Genomic DNA, 20,000 nt, shown 5'->3' on the forward strand with positions numbered 1-20,000 from the left:
TGGTATGGCTGAAATCAATAAAAAAATCTATGTGGCTATAAGCAATGACCTATATAATGACCTGGCTTCTACATCCTCAGTACACAGGTACCTCCATTTAATGAGCTAGTGGCACATTTATAGTGCCCTACTAACCTATATCCAACAGACTATTGACCTATATTTCAAATACGTGTGACCTATATTAGGTGAACGTATGACTTATATATGCTATGAACTATTGATCTATATAAAAACTGGTGCACGTATTGACCTAATGACCTAATGACCTATATACACAATTCATGACATTGGTTATAATTTAGTGACCTTCAATAACGAAATAGTGACCTTCGCAATATATATGGGCTGTATAGCAAATAAACGACCTTCACGTCAAATTTAAGGCTTTCAAAATCAAGGATTGACTTCCAGAAAGGAAATGACCTCCACAGGAAATGCATAACCATCACCTAAAGCTAATGATCTTCACGACACACTATAAATTTCTAACTGAAACTAAATAAATAAATAAATAAATAAATAAATGAACTCCATATACAATAATTACTGTTTCACATAATCTGTTGACCTAGTATTCTATATATGTCCTTTACTGTAACCTGCAGATCTTCACAAAGTACCAATAACTTTCTCAACAGTTTATATATTTCGACCGCAATTTCTGACCTTCAAAGCGAATTTATGACTTGAAGAGAAAAGGGCGATCTAAGTTAAGGACACTGTTTTTTCTTGATGGTCTCAATCTAGCCGTGACCGTCAAGAAAGAACATTGTAAAAAGATGATAGTAGACATATTTCGAGTTCCCATACTGGAAAGATCACTACTGACGTCTTCCAACTTATACGATCTAATCCAAATTAGCAAACTTTATAACTATGACCTGGTTACTTTCAAATGACACCAGTCATTTTTTAAATAATAATAATAATAACTCTCTCTCACACACACATATACATACAGCTAGAAAGAGAGAGAGAGAGAAAGAGAGGGCTAGAGAGAGAGAGAAAGAGAGGGCTAGAGAGAGAGAAAGAGAACAATGGTGGTGTCATAATGTAAATGCTTTTAGTTGCTTCAAGTGACACAGCTATCTATGTATCTTTTTCTCTAGCAACCCTCCACTCTGTCATACTTATTTATCTTATTCAGTATTCTTTATTTTACTTTCTTTCACTCTCTCCCACCCCTCTCAGAAAAACCAGTGTTTTCTCCTACATTACTTATTTTAAGTAATTCATCTTTTCTGTGGTGAAACTCTTTCTTCTTTCCACCATTTCTCTCTTACATAATATTGTTTCTTCCTCTAACTCTTCTTTTATCCTTCCCAATATTTCATTGACAACTCACATGACTGCCTATCTCGATCGCTTGTTGACTGCTGGATATATTTCACTTTCGCACCGACACTATCAATAGCCTCCTAGTCTAATTATCTAATCTACCTCTCTTTATAGTAATATGTTCCTCTATCTCTGTCTGTCAGTCTGTGCGTCTGTCTGTCAGTCTATCTGTCTGTGTTTCTGTCTCTGTCTGTCTCTCTCTCTCCCCTATCTCTCTTCCACTATACTCAGCACAAACACTTCTTTCTCCGTTCAAAGACCTATTTATAAATGTTCTGAAATCTTTACACCCTTTAATTTTTATCTCATTCTGTTAATTTATATATATATAAGATTTAATAAAGTATTATTACCATTATTAAGAATAACAATAATAATAAAGTAGCCAACAAATTTAACCTAAACAGGCAAAATATACAAATAAATTTTCTTATATTCGTTACATTTACTGTGCGTGTTTCTTAATAGTAAGAAATTTGTGGATCTGGAGTTTTGACTCCTACTAGAGGAAGCTGGTATTTCGGTACCCTAACACACACACACACACACACACATATGGAAGAGAGAGGGGAATGAGAAAGTGAGAGATAGTGAGAGAAAATAGAATTGAAAAAAGTGGAAAGTGATGGAAAAAAATGGCATATGATTGTAGGTGTGAGTGTCTCTCCTTACGCGCCCGTGTATGAATATATGTATGTGTATATATATATATATATGTATACACGAATGTATGTAAGTATGCATGTGTGTATGCATGTATATGTGTATGTTTGCATGAATGTATGTACATGTGTATGTGCGCCCACGTGCTCGTGTGTTTAAAAGTGATATTCAAGTGTCAACTGGTGCGTTGTTCCTATAATTCAATCTTGACAGTTGTTAAGGGGAAGAAGAGAGAGAGAGATAACGAGAGATAACAAGAGAGAGACAGAGAGAGGGGAAGGTGCGTGCGTGTCTGTGTGGATGGTTCTGAATAAAAGATAATTTAGGCGTGGGGGTGTCTGTAATATGAGAGTGTGTAAAATGTATGTGCGATATATAGTGTGATGTGTATGTGTGCAGTGTGATGTGTTTGCATGTTTGAAAAAGAGACGGTAGATACCGCAGCAGAAGGAATATGAGGTAGATAGGTAGGTAGGATGTAGGTGGATGGGTGTATTGGGCGATAAATGGATAGACTGAGATATCTATCTATCTATCTATCTATCTATCTATCTATCTATTTGTCTATTGCTGGTTAATGTCAATGCACGAAACTCTCGGCCATGGAGTTACTTTAATTTTGTCGATTATTAATAAAATATGTATACTCATGTTTTGACTTCTATTTTCCTGTTTGTTACACCAAATCTCTCTCTCTCTATCTATCTATGGACAACTTCCAAAGATCCCTGGCCTGGCCTGGCAGTGCTATAGAGAAGCGCTACCCGTTCGGGATAAGCTCTACAGGCATGGCTCGGGAAACACGGGGCCGACTTGTCCAAGATGCGGTCAGAACGACGAAACTGTCCTGCACGCACTCGTACAGTGTCCAACCATTTCCGACCTATGGGCCTAATTCAAACGACTGCTATCGTGCGTGGGATGAGTCAATTTATCAACCGAGTCTATCGTGAATATTGTCGTGTCTCTTTCCTTGAAACGGGAAGGAAGACCCATTTTCATCGTACTTGTGGCTATGGCGAAAGAATGTGTATGGTGGACGCGTCTGAAAGGTCTAGAGACAAACACTTTCCTCTCTGGTGAATCTCTCATCAACTTCTTCAAGTATCATTTGATGAGGAAGGTGAGAGTAGAGAGGGAAATTTTGTCTAGTGAATGTTTCAATAAGAGATGGGTGAATGTAGCAAGGATGGCATGTGTGAATGACAGAGCCAGCTTAAACATAATCCTATGAACTAGAAAAAGAAAGGAAAAAAGAGAGTCACTTACTGTAATGTGTTTTTTTGCTTGACGCTATTGCCCAAGGTTACCGTGGTCTTTTCCGTAGGCTTTTCTTTCCACGGATAAAACTAATCTGTTTTCCCTTTTTACCTTGACATTTCTGTGATACACGATCCCTATTGATCGGCCTTTTTTTTTTTTTTTTCCACGATCCCTTTTGATCGAATTTCGATCCACTTTTTTATTCTCTTCTTCCCAAAAAGAAAAGCTCTACTTTGTATTTTGTCCCCTCTGTGTTCAGCCCTGTGTGGCCAATAAAGAAGCATATCTGTCTATCTATCTATCTATCTATCTATCTATCTATCTATCTATCTATCTACATGCTTGTTTTATGATTAGTTATAATAAAAACAATCTTGCATTAACTTTACGATAGTTTTCCAGGCCAAAACTTCGAAGTCATTATCAATAATATTCTTGATTAAGAATAGTGTACATACATAGAGAGAGAGCGAGAGAGAGAGAGAAAGAGAGAGAGAGAGAGAGAGAGAGAGAGAGAGAGAGAGAGAGAGAAGAAAGAGCGGGATAGAGAGAAGCAGGTAAAATTGATTACGATGAAGTTGATAATGTCGATTATGATGATAACGTCATGCTGTTCATAATGATAACATGAATGATAATAAAGGTAATTATTGTATTAAAGTTGGCGGTAGCGGTGATGGTGATGCTGACAGGGTGGTGGTAGCAATGATGAGGAGGAGCAAGAGGAGGAAAAGGAGGTGGAAGAGGACAGGGGATGATAGCGGTTGTACTAATGACAGTGGTAGCAGTGGAGGTAGTGGTGGTGGCGTCGATCGCTGTGGTGGAGGTGGTGGTGGTGGTGGTGGTGCCAGCGATGACGACAAGCATCTTAGTGACAAACGCCATGTTGCCGGAGTTACATCTTGGACGAACTGCATTCACGATCCCGGTTTTCGATTCCCTATTCGGAGTGCTTCGCTCACATTTTGCTAAAATGCCCCTGGGAAAACGGCATAAATATCGCCGCTTTGCATTTTCCGAATGCACACCACCATCGTCCACTTGTTTAACAGTAAAGTTATCATATGTAATTAAAAACTCATTATTCGCATCTGGTGTGTTATCTGATTGCATATCAGCGATAACTGTTAGTGGCTGGGGTTAATAATATTGACAAAGTAACAATATAACATACATACATGGCATATATATATATATATATATATATATATATATATATATATATATATATATATATATATATATATGCGTATATATATATATATGCCACTAAACCAATAGATTCTATGAGAGATGGAAGAAGGAGGAAAAAGGAACAAGAAGAGGAGGGGAATATTTTGAAGATTTTTTGGTGTTGAGGGGGTCCCTTAGGGTAAACTTACTCAGGTAAATTCTTAACCAGCAGTAAGTTGAAACTACGAGATAAACTTGAAGTGCCTGCCATTCACAATATACGAATGTGAAGTTCAAGGATTTCTAATTTTGGAATATGTTAAAGAATTTGGTCAAAAGTAAAGGAGAGATGCGTCAAAAGAGTCAAGAAACGAATCCCTGACGTCTTCTTGGAAGAATACAAAATAGTTTGTCGTTACTTTCTTCCGAATCTCTTTTTACAAGACATCATCTTGTCGGCTATAGAAGTAGTTCTTTGGGAGAGAGAAAGAAGGAACTGGAGAGAGAGGGTGGGGAGAATGCGGGAATTAGTGAGAGAGGGGTATGAGAGAGAACGGAGAGAGAGACTTTAAGAAAATAACTGAAATATATTCATCAGCCCTGAAAGGCTGAAAGGCAAAGATGACTGTTTAACTCAGAAGAAATCCGACGCGGATACCACAAGGCACTCGTTCCTTCCCTCTTAACTACTCTGCCAGTTCGCCTTCTTTGGAAAATATAATCAGCCAAATCGAACCCAGCATTAACTCTATATCCTAATAGGGATTTATGAACAATGGAGTCGCTGGTTACACGATTCCAGCTGTTCAGTTACTAACTCACTACTGTTGTTGCTGCTGCTGCTGTTGTTGTTAGTGTGTTTATATATATATATATATATATATATATATATATATATATATATATATATATATATATATATATATATATATTATATATATACACACACACAAACACACACACACATACACAGAGGATTGGCCAAAAGTCACCCGAAAGTCAATCAAAATTCCATAATACTATCTATAATTCTGTATTGACTCGAATGGAAAAATGTGTCACTCAAGGCCTTCAGTTTGAACAATTTTCATGATGTTTCATATTTAGATGCTTTTATTAAATTCATTCAGTTGTTAAACATAAATAAATCTTGGAATTAAATGGTTTTGATTTACTATCAGGTGACTTTTGGCCAGCCTGTATATATTGATCTCACTAAGAACGAAGAGGAAAACTTAACATTTCGAGCGTTTGATGCACTAGGATGCTTTGAGACATTTACTCCCGTTCTGTGTATTTTGAATTCAAAATCCGCATTAACTATCCTTATAATGAAACGATGTCATCCGAGCGGACTAATGATAAAAAACAAACAAACAATAAAGGGTAATGAAGTTCAAAAGAATATATGTCATTGGACTGTGTTCCACTAAATAATCATGATGATGATGATGAATGATACAAATTTAAAAAGAAAACCCTACCCAAACAGAAGTATGATGCTGTAACATTTTTGGCTTCAAGAAAATGTTCTTAATGAAACTGTTGCAAATGTCCTGAGTAGATGAAATCTCTCTCTCTCTGTGTGTGTATATATATATATATATATATATATATATATTTAATTTATATAAGGGCATTACTATACAATAACGCCTGCTTATTATAGTAGTTTGACTTCTGGAGTCCCTCTTAGCGTGAGGCGTTATTGTATAGTAATGCCCTTATATAAATTAAATATATTTATAGGGAAAATGATGGTATTTTATTCCCTTATGAGGTTTTTTCACGCTAACTACTTGATAAATTCTTATAAAATCTTTATCCTGTTATTGAATTATATATATATATATTTATATGTCTAGTAAAACATTGTTTAAAAGAGAGATTTGACAAATATCACAAACCATTTTATCCGAGGGCTAACTGTAACTTGATAATTTAGGTCTGACAAAAATAACTTGAAGGGAAGCTCGGCATTTAACGACATTAGATTTCTCTAGGGATGTTTGATATTAGTCATAAATCTGCAGGTTGTGGCATCCTTGGTAGGATGCAGACCGTCGATCGGCAAATATATATTTTGTACTCTACTGACTTGTCCGTTTACGTAAATGCTTAAGGGCGTTCTAAAAAAACTAGTCTATGACTGTCGTTTTAAATGGGATTTGTGCAAGAATTTACTCATGCTTTGAAAAGGGGATTAAGAGATGTTCAGAATGAGATTTAAAACCAAAATAAAAAAGAGAAATACAACAATAACAATAACGACAGCAAGAAATACATGTCTGACTTTGTAGAGTTAACTCAGACTTTGTGATGCAGTTTTGTGTCAGAAACAAATGTCCACATGTAGTGTTATTGGAGATGGTAAATACTTAGAAATTGAAGGGAATCATATGATTGGGGTTACATATTGATAGATGAATAACAAAGAAATGAGTTCAGTATTGTAGGTGTGTTTTCTTTGAAATAAATAGGTATCAGTGAAGGACATTATAATCACATTGCTTCTCACTAATAATTCAACTAATAGAATTCCATATATGGACAATGGAATAACTATATGCACGGATACTCTTTTCTATTTTACTTGTTTCAGTCATGTGACTGCGGCCATGCTGGGGCACCGCCTTTAGTCGAGCAAATCGACCCAAGACTTATTCTTTGTAAGCCTAGTACTTATTCTATCGGTATCTTTTGCTGAACCGCTAAGTTACGGGAACGTAATCACACCAGCATCGGTTGTCAAGCGATGTTGGGGGGAGGGGGGACAAACACAGACACACAAACACACACACACACATACATATATATACACATATATACGACGGGCTTCTTTCAGTTTCCGTCTACAAAATCCACTCACAAGGCTTTGGTCGGCCCGAGGCTATAGTAGAAGACACTTGCCCAAGGTGCCACGCAGTGGGACTGAACCCGGAACCATGTGGGCGGTAGGCAAGCTACTTACCACACAGCCACTCGTAAATCTCAGCATATGTATTTGTGTTGCCTTTGTAGCAAATAAAGTATTATTATTATTATTAATAGTTGTTGCTGTTACTGTTGTTATTCTCGTTGTTGTTGTTGTTATGACGTTGACAGGCTGGCAGATTCATTACACTGTGTGACACCGATTGTGCCTGAGAATTACGTTAAGGATACTTGGGATACACATATCTGTGGAATGTTCAGCCACATGCTTATTCGACGAAGATTCAGTGTACACAAACACAAACACACACACACACACACACGCATACGCATATCTATGTATGTATATATGTCCATATGTGTGTCTGTATGTTTACGTATGCAGTTATATAGAAGCCCTGGAACATCTCTGTTTCTGAGTGCTGTAGGCACATGGTGGAAGAGTATAGCTCTGTGTGTATGTGTATAAATGTGAAGCATGTATACTGTGGACAATAAGGTCGTGAATAAAAGTACGTGTCCATACATTGAGCAGAAGAGAGAGAGAGAGAGAATGGGCAAAGGTCATCCTCTTCCCCCCTTCTCCTCCTCTTCCTCATCATCATGTCCTCTATTCCTATCTCTCCCCTTCCTCCTACTCCTGTGCATTTGCCTATGACAGTCCTTATCTACCATCTGCTCATTTGGTGCTTGATTTTATTCCACCAGATCCTCTCACATTTATATGCATGATACTCCTCTCTCTCTCTCTCTCTCTCTCTCTCTCACACACACACACACACATACAAACATGCACAAATACACCCACGCACGCGCACGCACGCACGCACCTTATTTTTTAGTCTTTTTAACTTTTCTCTATTTCTCACATGTTAGTTTTCTTCGCAATCTATCTTCGGTTGTCTGTGTGTGTATACATACACACACCATACACGCACGTGTGTTTTATATATATATATATTTGTGTGTGTCTGTGTGTGCATGTATTTGTGTATGCATCTGTATCTCACTCAGTCTTTTATTTTATTTCGCGCGCGAGTATATGCACATACCCGTCAATATAGATATGCACGTACACTTACATGCCTGGCACGTGGCATAAATAAATATTCAGAGCAAGTAGTAGGTATTAACGAAGTAAATTCTCAACGGAATTGCTTATCACTCTCAGTAGGACAATATATTTCAATTCTTTCTATTATAGGCACAAGACCTGAAATATTTGTGGAAGAAGCTAGTCGAATGCATCAATTATTTTATCGACCCCGATAGCAGGAAGAAATTCCTCAAAGCATTTGTCCGACGTTCTAACGATTCTGCCGGCTCGCCTCTTTGGAACAGTATACCGTAATATTTTCTGTTATTAGCACAAGGCTTGAAATTTTGGGGGAAAGGACCAATCGATTATACCGACCCTAGTTCTCAGTTGGTACTTATTTTATCGACCCCGAAAAGATGAAAGGTGGAGTTGACCTCGACGGTATTATAATTCAGAATGTAAACCCAGACCAAATGCTTTATTGTATTTCGTCCGGCGTACTAACGACTCTGCCAGTTCGCCGCTTCAGGAACAATATACCATAATGATAATAAAAAAAATATTGCTTTTGCAAACACACACAATACATATATATGTATGCATGTATGTGTGTGTGTCTGTGTGCGCGCGTGCGTATTTGTGTGTGTGTGTGTGTGTGTGTGTGTGTGTGTGTGTGTGTGCAACACCCACGGTCGGGTAACTGTTGAGAGTATGATGCTTCTCCTAGTTTGTTAGATCTTGATTCTTAGACTGCCTTAAAGGATAATCGGTTAATCTATTTATCTTTGCAAGGCATGCTAAGATTTCATATATTCATCGATTTTGTTTTCAATACGTCAATAATTAAGAACTGCTTTCAAAAGTTATCCCAGGAAACACTCAGCCTAATTCCGTGAGGGGTATAATAATGAATGTACAATTTTTAGCTCACAAACTTACTGTAATAGACGCTGATCCCATCTTGACGCTTTTATGATCGGAGTGATATATTCGTTGTTGATTTGAAATCATGAGTATGAGATAAATTTCATTATGCGGTGTGGAAAGAAGTTTGTTTTCCAACCAGATGGTTTCAGATTTAGTCGCACCGCGTGGCACCATGGTTAAGAGTCTTCTACTATAGCCTTGGATTGACTAGACCCTTGTAAGTGAATTTTGTGGACGGAAACTGAAAGAAACCCATCGTATATATGTATGTGTATGTGTGTGTGTGTGTGTGTGTGTGTGTGTGTGTGTGTGCGTGTGTGTGTGCGTCTTTGTATTTGTATCTCCCCACCACCACCACTTGACAACCAGTGTTGGTTTGTTTAAATCTCCGTAACTTACCGGTTCGGCAAAAGAGCCGATGGAGTAAGTACTAGACATAAAAAAAAAGTACTAGGGTCGATTTGTTCGACTAGAACCCTTTATAGCAGTGCCCCAGCATGGCCACAATTCAATGACTGAAACCCATAAAAGATAAACGATAAGAATAAGAAAGAAAGAAAGAAAGAAAGAAAGAAAGAAAGAAAGAAAGAAAGAAAGAAAGAGATACCGTCAAGAGCTTCAGTAAAACTTCGGAATTGGCAAATTTATAAATTTAGTTGTTGAGACAAAAAGTTAAGGTTTCGGACAAAATTTGTGAGAAATGAGGAATTTGAAAAAAAAAAAAAAGAATGTAAATAAATTAAAAGCTGGAGATAGAAACAAGATAAGGCGGTTACCGTAGTGAATGAAAGATATAGAGTGAAGTATGGCTTGAGTGTACTGGTGTGAGAGGAAGTGTGAAGTATGGTTTTCTTAGGGTGAAGGATGAGTGGTCTGATAAGTGGCGACATGAGAAAGGGCTGGCAGTGCAGTTGAGATAACCTGTGACACAATCATACAGTAACAAAATAATAAAGAAAAAAAAAAATTACTAGTGGTTGAGTGAGTGACGCGAAGAGCATCTGGCTTCGGTGGTAGTTTGAGAGGATGTTCGTGATTCTGGAGTTGTGATTTTATTAGCTCAAACGATACAGCATAACACACGTACACTCTCCATTTTATATTAACCTGTAGTATACTGGGCAATAGTAGGAATCATTTTGCCTTTAAGATAATAAATTTAATTCATTTTTGAATAGCATTAACGGCACGAGATATAAGCATCAAAACACGTAAGTATATATTTATTCCTACTTAAACGTGGATGTTCTAATAAAACAAACTATACCACGGTAGTTACAATGAGAGAAACTCTCATATTGGCTTTTGGTGCAAAATACACACTTACTTATATCGCTAGCGGGGAGATAAATCCCCACCCCCTTTTAGCGCCGAGGTCAGCAGATCACGTGATTTCGACCTTCCCTCGTATCGCTAATGATGGACGCTCAACCGCTAGAGGTAGCAGCGATCCATCTCTCTATTATCGATATATAGAAAAACTGCCAGAAAGTATATACATGAAAATAAATGGTACAGAAAATAAAAAGTACAGAGAAACTGCATCTGTTTAAAATGAATCATACATTAAGTTTCAATTATACGTTTACTGCATAATTAAGTTTCATGTATAAAATTAACATTTTCAAAATGAATTGGAAATCACTTACTTTTTCATATTTAGTAACTAATTTTTATAGACGTAGTCATGATAGTCATTGCCTAATTTGTATATATTTATCAATATAGATCATAATCATCACTCACAGGCGAGTATGACTGATAACTTGAACCATACTTTCACAAAATAGGTGCGTATATATATGTGTGTGTGTGTGTGTGTGTGTGTAGTGTGTGTATATATATATATATATATATATATATATATATAGTTATATATGCATACACACATATACATAAATGTAAGTACATAAATCCATGCATACATACATATATGAGTAGGTGCGCGTATGTTTGCATACAAATACTTTCATATGTAAGTAAATATATTTGTAAGATTGTGGATGTGTAGGGGAGTGTATACGTGTGTGTGCATGTGTGTACGTGTGTGTACGCGCGCGTGCGGCTGCGTGTGAATGATGCAAAACGGTAGACCAGCCTCTACTGCCAGTATCTCATAATGGTTTTTGGTATTTGAATGCAAGACGCTTGAGACACATGGTAGATCTCATGAGAATTCCGCGATGCGTATTTTAGTCATTCGATCAACTAAACTATTTACACATGGAATATAGCATAACAGGTCATGTAATCTATGAACATTTTTATACTTAGAGTAATCGTGTGGTAGAAACATACGTGACACAGTGTATGAGAATGCCAAATCCATTGAATAAGAGGTGCAATTAACCTGATCAGTTTCCATTTAGTTTCTGTCAACTCAATATAACTCAAAAGATTTGGGCTGCCCTAAGGCTATGATAAAAAAAAAAAACAGTTGACTAGACACTGGATTTGAGCGTGGGATCTCCGGCATTGCAAAGGGATTTTCTTAACAATTCTGAGTTGTTTTAAAATAATCCTTTCTACTTACTATAGGTACAAGGCTTGGAATTTGTGGGGAGGGGGATAGCCGATAACGTCGACCTCAGTTCTTGACTGGTACTTAATTTATCGACCCCAAATGGATGAAAGGTAAGTCAACCTCGGCGGAATTCAGAACGTAAAGACAGACGAAATACCGCTAAGTATTTTGCTCGGTGTGCTAACGATTCTGCCAGCTCAACAACATATAACAATATCATACATTGCTGTAAGTTCTTTCTTTCTTAATTTTTCTCAAATAAAACGCATAAACTGTTATGTTGGAGCACAGCAGTATTCACTTTTGTATATATTCAGTTATGTGTTTGTGTGTGTATGTGCGTGTGTATTTGCGTAAATATATGTGAATGTATGTGTGTGTGTGTGTACATGTGTGTATGCACTGTTTGTGTGTAAATGTAACTATATGCGTAAGCAAATTTTTGTGAATGAGCTTCTGTAAGCACGTGTATGAGTGTATACACACATCTATATAGTCATTCATGTATTTCTATACAAGATGGCGATGTTTCTTCTATTGAAGGCTACATTGGGACAGGAAGTTGTTGTGAGATAGCCACTCAAGACTTTTATCAGGTTAATAGGTTAAAGAATACCGGGCTAAAATTTCTACACGTGTAATCTATACGAATGTAAAGTATCGTTGACAAGCTAGGGAATACAAACACACGCATACACACACACACACACACACACACACACACACACATGTATCTATCTATCTATACTCATGTACACGTACATACAGACGTATATACATACATGCACACATACATTAATATATATAACAAAATAGAAATGAAAATTTCGATATTCAGTGAAATAATTTAGTTCTTACCTTGCTATATATATTCAGGAATAAAACATAACAACTTCCGGTAATGGCTGCCATTTTAAGTAAATGTCCGCAACATTTTATTTTTTATTTTTTTATATTTGAAATCTTTTTTATGTTTTTTTCTATTATTTCTGAAATAGACAAGAATAAAAATAAAAAAATTAAGTTCAGTGTTAGAATTCATTATAAACGGTTTAATAATTCATAATTAATATCAGTCTTAACGACTATTAACAAATACACACACACATACACACACACACACATACACACATATAGCTCTTGCAAGCTAAACATTACATAGATTTTGGTTGAGTAGATAGACATTTGGTGTAGACAAAATACGTAGAATTTGGCTGGACATACATAGTCTACATTTTGTTTAGATAGAGGCAGCAATAGCAACACTACCACCAATAATAGTAATTGTTTCAATTTTTTGCACAAGGTTGTGTTGCTGTTAGTGCTAGTGTTGGTATGGTTCAAACTGAGTTTTCAGAAGTGACGGCTGTAGTATAAAGAGCAAAAAAACCCCTCAGCAACGAGTACATACTAATGTATGAATTTATACATACATACATATATACAAAAATACCCTGTTGTTGATGTTGAAATTCCAATGAAGGAACCTTGGATCTAGGTTAGAAACCGGTTCTTTCTCTATTGGCAAGAAATCTTGAAATAAACTGAATAATGACATACATATTCATGCACACACATGTACATACATACATACATACATACATACATGTGTATGTGTATGCACAAACATAAATGCATACATATATACATATACTCATATATACACACACGTACGTACATGCATACGTACATGCATACGTACATGCATACGTACATGCATACGTACATACATACGTCCGTGCATACCATAATATATATATATATATATATTTATATATATATATATATATATATATATATATATATATATATATATACGGAATAGCAAGAACACGGACACCAACATCAGTGGCAGCAATTTCAAAAGCAACTAAGCAATAAAAGCAGCGAAACAAAAAGATCTATCAAAAACTTTTGTCTAAAGGAAATTCTTCTTTTTTTACTGCAACACGAAATGACGAAAATTTTCTTTATGTCACTAAGAAATGAGATTCTAATCAACATTAAACAACAAAACCGCTACTTAATTATTTCAAGTGAAGCATCTTTCAAATTTATGAAAAGAAAGAGGGGAAAGAGAGAGAGAGAGAGAGAGAAATCGAGGAGAGGGTACTGTTTCTGCGTGCGCGTGTATTTGAAGTGGCCATGCTTCTTATTTCTTTGATCGGTACTCTATTTCCGGTTTGTCATACCAGTATTTGCTCCGCACGAATCACACTCACACACAGCACACTTAAACTCACAGAAACACACACAAATATACACGCACACACACACACATCTCATCCATATGGGTGAATGTATCTATGTATATTGGTGTATAGATGTATGTGTAGTCATACATATATTTGCGTTAATGTAGTGTATGTGTTTACGAGCATTGTTACTGGCGTACATATTGAGCTCTAACGTAAGACACAAGCCTTCAACAATTAGCGGGAGATAAGGTTGATCCAGTCGACCTACCACTACATCACCGGTACTTACTTTGACTCTACAAGGAACATTGTTGTTGTTTGTTCCTCCTCGAGCCATGGCTCATGCCTTGGTTCCTCGGTTTCATTGGCGTATAGGTTCCCCACCTGGACAAGACGCCGGTCCGTTGCAGGTGAGCTGCTAGATGCAGGGGAAAGAGTGAGAGAAAGTTGTGGCGAAAGAATCAGCAGACGTTCGCCATTGCCTTCTGCCAGAGCTGAGTAGAACCTAAGTGTTTCGCTCATAAACACACACATCGCCCGGTCTGAGATTCGAACCCGCGATCCCTCGACCGCGAGTCAGCAGCTCTAACCACTAGGCCATGTGCCTCCACGCAAAGAACATTAGCTGTCGTTAATTCCGATAACGTGGTACAAGCGTATACAATAAAGCGATCTTGTCAGTAATAATAATAATAATAATAATAGTTTCAAATTTTGGCACAAGGCCCGAAATTTCGGGAGGAGGGGCTAAGTCGATTACATAGACTCACAGTGATCAAGTGGTACTTATTTCATCGAGTCCAAAAGGATCAATAAAATAAGTACCAGTTGGTAATAATAATAATAATAATAATAATAATAATAATAATAATAATAATAATAATAATAATAATAATAATAACAATTAGTGGTTGACGATATGTGCATCTCTGATCATGAGCAGAAGTATTGGGGGAACATCATAGCCATGTGTTGAGAGGAATTCTTTGGGGTTTGAATAATTCACCTTTTGAAACATTGGTATTTTGCTCAACATCCTTAAACAAACCTTATTCATGGACCGTTTGAGCGGGATGGGCTACTCGACCTGAAGAAAATCCTAACTGGGCCCCACCTGCGAGGTCATGCGCTGTTTATCTTGATATGAGATCACCATGTCGTGCACATGTGGTTGTGATGCATGTGCCTGGTGTACCCTTATCAGACGGGTAGTCATGATGGCTATACTGGGCTTCGTATATTTTACCCCAGTGTCACTTTGATGGCATGCACCGCTCTCTCACTCAATAATAATAATAATAATAATAATAATAATAATAATAATAATAATAATAATAATCAACTGTCTTCTGATTTGGCAAAGAGTGTTCCGATGAAATAATTACAGACAACACCATACAACTTATGAATTCAGAAATAATACATAAAGCATATTTAATCTCGCTGAGTCCTATTGAAGTATAGCATTGATTAACCTTACAAAGATAGCGCAGACGCAGTTGATGTTTGAATCCAGAAATAAATCTCACAGAACGAAACACTGTAAACCATTAGATGTATCTCATACCACTAGTGGCATTCCTCCCATATTTACCTCATTTTTTGTGAAACCTGTCTCGCATACATACAAAATGTACATACTTTCATACATGGATATACGCATCATACATATTCATACATACATATTCATACATACATACATACATATGTAATTATATACATGTGTGTTCTGTATAGGTCTAATTTATGATTTACACATAGTATTTAAATGTGCGTGTGAACGTGTGTGTCTGAATGTGTGTGTAGGTGTATACATATATATGTGTGTGTGTGTGTGTAATATATATATATAAATATATATATGTATACACACGTACATATGTATATATTGGCACATACACACACATACACATGTATATACATGCATATATATATACATACATATATATACATACATATATGCACGCACACACACACACTCATATATATATATATAAAATTAGTGCTAAACATCTGTAAATTAGTAATGTGTATATATATATATATATATATATACATATATATATATACATATATATATATATATATATATATATGTGTGTGTGTGTGTGTTTGTGTGTGTGTGTGTGTGTGTGTGTGTGTGTATGTATATATATATATATATATATATATATATATACATATATACATATATATATATATATATATATATATATATATATATATATATATATATATATATATATATATATATATGTTTGTATGTATGCATGTATATAAAACACAGAAATATATTTGTGTGCCATTTTCAAAGGACACTTCTGGAATTTCGTTTTAAAAACCGAGTCTATTTTGGAAATGGAATTTGAAGTCTTCCAAATGAATATTCCTAACTACCATTTAATATATACAGGTCACGTGATGATGTCACGCATATTCATAAAGGCAAGAGTCTGGCAAAATTACACGAGCTGCTGGATGAAGTTTCAATCAGAAATATTTCCTAGTTCGCATTTATTAAACTATTATTGATTTTTTTTGTTTTGTTTTGCTTTATCTATTTGTTGTTATTATTGTTTATTTTAGCCTAAATTCTCTGCCACAGTTCTGATCTTACACACCTACTCCTGTCACCCCCAAAACACAAAGGACCAAATCGATTCTTTACGAAATAGTAGTAGTAGTAGTAGTAGTAGTAGTAGTAGTAGTAGTAGTAGAGTCAGCAGTAGTAGTGATGATGATGATGATGATGATGGTGATGATGATGATGACGATGATGTTGCTAATGTTGATGATATAAATAACAACAACAAAACGACTACAACAACAACAATAATAATCCATGAAACTAAGTGAAAAGAATCGTTCTAGCGGAAGCTGTGAAGTGATGTGTTCAACGCAAAAAATTAATTCCTTCCTTTTCATTTTTGTTTCTCTCTTTCCTTCTTTCTTTCTCCTTCTTTCTCTATTTATTATTTTTCTTTCTTTCTTTCTTTCTCTCTTTCAGTGTTTGTTTCTTCATCGCATTCCTTCTTTTTTTCATTCATCTCTTTCTTTGCTTTTCCTTCTTTCTGGATTTATTTCTTCCCTTCATTTCTTCATCCTTTCATTCTTTCATTCATTCCTTTCTTTCTTCCTTTCTTTCTTTCTTTCTTCTTTCTTTCTTTCTTTCTTTCTTCTTGTCTTTTATTTGTTTGTTTCTTTCTTTCTGTCTTCCTCTCCTTCTCTATTTCTCCCTTCCTTCCTTCCTTCCCTCCCTCCCTCCCCCTCTCCTTCCTTCCTTTCTTCCTTCCTTCCTTCCTTCCTTCCTTCATTCCTTCCTTCCTTTAAACCAACATAAAAAAAACGTTACTTGCGAACTTAAGGATGTAACGAAAGAACCAATTACGGTTATAAATGCTAACAAAGGCAATATAGCCTCGTAATCTTGAAAGGAAGAGATTTTTCACACACAAAGACAATGGGAGAATAAAACGAAAACGAAGAAAATTGGTATGTGCTAGCTGTGTTGTAAAATCCGAAATACAGCAAGTCGATGGTCAATAAACATCAGTTCTCATTTATTGCTCGATAAAATAAAAAATAAATAAATAAATAAATAAAAGAAAGAGAAAAGAAAAATACACTCAGCAGGTTTAATCCCCAAGACCAACCACAAACGAACAATTTTGCACAAGATGCAAAACAATATAATAGTATTTTATTGCATCAAGGCCTTTGATAATTATGTTTTGCACACTGATGCCAAAGCGATCACTATTGAGAATCGCCACTGCTAACTTCCATATATAACAGCTCAATGTATAGGAGACTAAACATTAGCTTAGCTACATAAAGATGAAGGATATGACGTGTTCAGTGAACCATTAGAACTCAAAAGATACTATCCCGTACTTAGAAGCGTGTTGTGTTTAAATAGCGAGATATAAAAGAAGTATATTAGACAAAGCTTCATTAACGGAGTACAATGCATTGCATTAGGACTTGGGATAATATCAAGAAGTGGAAGGAATTAATGAAAACACCAGAAAGTTATTAAATCACATACGTTATGTGTATATGTGTATGAGAGAGTGAGAGAGGTTGTGTGTGTGTAGTACATACATACGTATATACACACATGCATGTATGTATGTACATATGAATGTGTGTATGTATGTATATATGTATATATGCATGTAGGTACTTATATGAATAATCATGTCGTTTATCTTTTATTTCATTCAGTCATTGGACTGCGGCCATGCTGGGGTACCGCCTTGGAGGGTTTTAGTTGAACGAATCGACACCGGTTCTTATATTTTAAGGCCTGGCGCTGATTCTATCTCTTTGCCAAGCCATTAAGTTATTGGGACGTAAATACACGAATACCGGTCAACCTGTGGTGAGGGAAAAGCACAATGAAACACACACACACACACACACACACACACACACACACACACACACACACAACTAACCAAACAGATAGACCCTGAAGAAGGTGCACTGAAAATCGTGTCAGGTTGCAACTACAACTACCCGTAATCTATACAGTGGAATCCCATGTAAGTCACAAAGCTCATAAAAATATGCTGTATAAAATGGCAAGATAAGAGGGAATAAAATTTTGAGAATAAGTCTCCATGTTCTATATCGTTATAATTACTGCTGATATATATATAGTCCAGACAATATTACCGTCCATTGAAGCGAACACGGAATTACCCATCGGAGAAATTTACAAAGTGACTAACAACTAATAATAGTCACAGGCGTTAAATACTGATCGATACAGTTAGCTGTAACGTGGAGTATAACTAAGAGTCACCACGGTATCCAACCGGATGAAATATCCCTCCAAACTCTCTCTCACACACACACACATACGACGGGCTTCTTTCAGTTTCCGACTGCTAGAGCTACTCACAAGGCTTTGGTCGGCCCGGAGCTATAACAGAAGACACTTGCCTAAGGGTCCACGCAATGAGACTGAACTCGGAACTATGTGCATGGGAAATAAACGTTTTACCACGCAGTCATGCCTGTGCCTGCAGAATGTTTTACAGGAATCACAGAGAGGATTAAAACCATTTTTCTCTTGTCAACTATAAAACTGTGTCCTTTCACACTTAGCTAATTGTTCTGTCGCAAGACGTAATATTGTTTTCAAATTTTGGCACGATGCCTGCAATTTCAGCGGAGTGGCTAAGTCGATTGCATCAACTTCAGTGCACAACCGGCGCTTATATTCTCGACTCCGAAACGATGAAAGGTGAGATGGACCTTTGAAGAACTTGAACTCGGAACATATAGATGGACGAAATGCTGCTAAGCATTTAACCAGCGTGCTCACGATTCTGCCAGCTCGCCGCTTTCACAAGGCATAATATTATTTACATTTAATTTAATTTAGAGTTATTTACCCCGAAGAGATGCATACAGACAATATCTCTTGACCACTTTGTCTTCTACGTATCACAGCTACAACTATTGCTACTATATATGTGTGTGTGTATATATATATATATAAAACTTTGAAAATTTTGTTCGTTTTTTGTAATTGTGAAATTTTTTCGCCATGAACGGTTTGTGTTTTTAAACGGAGTGTATTTTTTCTGATGTTATATTTATTCCTGAATGATGTGTAAAGAAATTTTGATTTAAGCATCTTAATGAATTCTTTATACTGAAATATATATTGAAGAAGATAAATATGTTCTTTTGAATTTATACGTTTTGCGTCGTAACTCCTTTATTATTATTATTATTATTATTATTATTATTATTATTATTATTATTATTATTATATATATATATATATATATATATATATATATATATATATATATATCTATCTGTGTGTATGTGTGTACAAACATATAGACATATGGATGTGTGTATGTGACAAAACAGAAAGAGGAAACAGTAAAGGTTCGTGTACCAGAGGGGTGATTAC

The 20,000-nt window shown here is 35.9% G+C and overlaps 1 long non-coding RNA gene across 1 annotated transcript in view; it reads right to left on the reverse strand.

Annotated features, from left to right (window-relative positions):
- Window positions 1-20,000, reverse strand: part of LOC128247293 (uncharacterized) — a 143,510-nt gene that overhangs the window by 54,343 nt on the left and 69,167 nt on the right. The window contains exon 2 of the long non-coding RNA XR_016241154.1: window positions 12,723-12,853. This is a non-coding gene — a long non-coding RNA (uncharacterized LOC128247293). The remainder of the gene's footprint in view (window positions 1-12,722; window positions 12,854-20,000) is intronic.

Source organism: Octopus bimaculoides, chromosome 3 (genome assembly GCF_046866305.1).
Source record: "Octopus bimaculoides isolate indiv1 chromosome 3, ASM4686630v1, whole genome shotgun sequence".
Classification (NCBI taxonomy): Eukaryota; Metazoa; Mollusca; class Cephalopoda; order Octopoda; family Octopodidae; genus Octopus; species Octopus bimaculoides.